This window comes from Argentina silus (genome assembly GCF_951799395.1).
Source record: "Argentina silus genome assembly, chromosome: 22".
NCBI lineage: Eukaryota > Metazoa > Chordata > Actinopteri > Argentiniformes > Argentinidae > Argentina > Argentina silus.
In genome coordinates this window covers 12576748-12579122 of record NC_139676.1, presented here as the reverse complement: position 1 = coordinate 12579122, position 2375 = coordinate 12576748, and positions in this window count along the sequence as shown.

Sequence of the window (2375 nt, the reverse complement as noted above, 5' to 3'; positions counted from 1 at the left end):
CGCTCGACGCGAGCTCTGTCATACGGTCCAGCTGTCCAGGCGTGGTTGAAGGAGGCGGGTGCGAGTCCTCTCTCCCTCTGACCCGCCCACTTTTGTCATTCGCAGGTAGCTCGCTGTTCGCACCGCCTCCCCAGGTATCAGCCAAAAGACGCATTGGGAATAAGGGCGTAAAGGATAATCTCTCTATTGAATAGGATGCTTTTATGTTTAACCACTATCCCCGATGTGTAATTATAGACAAACAATAAAATACTATTGAACTTGATTTTTGGTGGGGTCCTCCAATCCTCCTTTCTTTTGAGATAATTGTGTGTGTGTGGGGGGGGGCAGCTGGTTCGTGAGGAGGTGGGGGGTTCGTGTGTGGAGGAATGCAGTGCCTCGTCTGTACCTGCCCCACCTGTGAATTTCCACCCCAGGTTAGAAAGGGATGGGGGCAACGGGTGGGGTAGAGATAACACATATAGGAGAGGAATGATATAACTGTTTATTTATCTATGTGGTTGACAGACACAACTTCACCATATACTTGTGTCTGTATATCATCATCATCATGTCATTAAAGAGATAAACTTAATACAGGCACATGTACAAACATGTACAAATTCTGACCCTCCAATTTTTCTCTTATCTTTTTCATAAGAATGAGTTGTAAAAGAAAGGCATGTCAGGTCAGACATGAGTCTAATGAGTCTAATTCTAACGAATCATTCTTTGTCTATGGGTCAGGGGATGAGGGATTGACGGATCAGAAAGCTTACAAGGATAAAAGTCTAAGAGATCTGGTAAATGAAGAACATAAAGGATATGTGCCTGCAGGTATTGGCAAACGCCAAAACGAACTTTGTACACTTCTGTTTTAATAATGGAGACCGAGATGCTGTCTTTCTGCCACTTTCACTCCCATTCACCAATGTGAGGCATTTTCATACGTTCTCTACCTTATACGGTCAGAGAGTGCCAAAAGAAGGAGTGAGTGAGTGAAAGAGAGAGAAGGAGGGACGGAGGGAGGGAGGGAGGTGTGGTCCATTGTTTTTGTTTTCGCTGTGGTGTAAAGTTACTCTTCCAACCCTGGTATTACCCCATCCCCCTCCTCCTCCCCCTCCTCCTCCCCATCCCCCTCCTCCCCCTCCCCCTCCCCCACATTCAGTCTGTATGGCATCAAAAGATGAATAGATAGTACTAAGGGATATTGCATGTTGTAACAGGACTATACACAGCTGTGATAGAGTGGAGAGAGAGGGGGGGGGGGGGGGGTGGGCGCATAGACACACACACACACACACACACACACACACACACACGGTACCTGTAGTCAAAGGAAGTTCATAAGACACTGTCCAATGCATGCAGCTAGGTAACAATGTTCAGGTATCAATTGTCAGGAGGCACATTGACAGGGACCATGCACAGTGGATATACAGTAGTAACAATAACATTCTCTTGAAGGTATGGACAGATCTTAGGTTGTGGGTTCGATTCCCGCTGGGACCATATATACTGAAAAATTTATGTATGCACTCACTGCAATGTAAGTCGCTTTGGATAAAAGCGTCAGCTAGATGGCATGTATTATTATATATAGATCTTATCAACATGAAGACAGAATTGTTATGCTCTGGAAAGCGACAAAACATTTTCATAAAAATGCCACCCGACTTGTCTTTACTTTACCTCAGGGGTGTTTCTAAAAGACCTGAGGAATTAGCCTTTGTCATCCGTTAGCAGTGTCCTTTCCTTCTAGCACCTTCTAGTCTCCTGACACAAACACACTCTGTCCTGTTTGTCAATTTCTACTGCCGCAGGGCACGGTGTGCTGTAACACCAGGCGATGATGTAATTTCTTCTGTGGCCTATTTCAGGACACCGGAACAGGTCGTCATGTTTTGGTCTCAACACACAATGTACTGTAAAGAGACCGAATGCAGACCATATAGCAATGCATTCATTCCAGGGGAGGAATCGGAGGACAGGCTCATTGTAATACATGGAACGGAATGAGGACAGGTATCAAACACGTGTCAGCCTCCAATGACTCATTCAAGCCACAGTTCCCCAACCGAGAGAGAGAAAGAGAGAAAGAGAGAGAGAGAGAGAGAGAGAGAGAGAGAGAGAGAGAGAGAGAGAGGATCATGTAACCCGACACACACATTTTACACCACTCTTGCACAAGCCTACAGAGACAGAATATGAGTGGAACAGTCCTGTCAAATCATGTACAGTACAGTACAGTAAAGTACACTATCCAATGAGGCTGTGTATCATTTCACAGAGGGGGAATCTGCAGACGCAGCACCCAGGAATGAGGAACCAACGCTGGGGTGAAGCGGAGGTGTTGGAGGGGGGTCCATGGAAGACGCTTGTTGTAGACGTGTCAC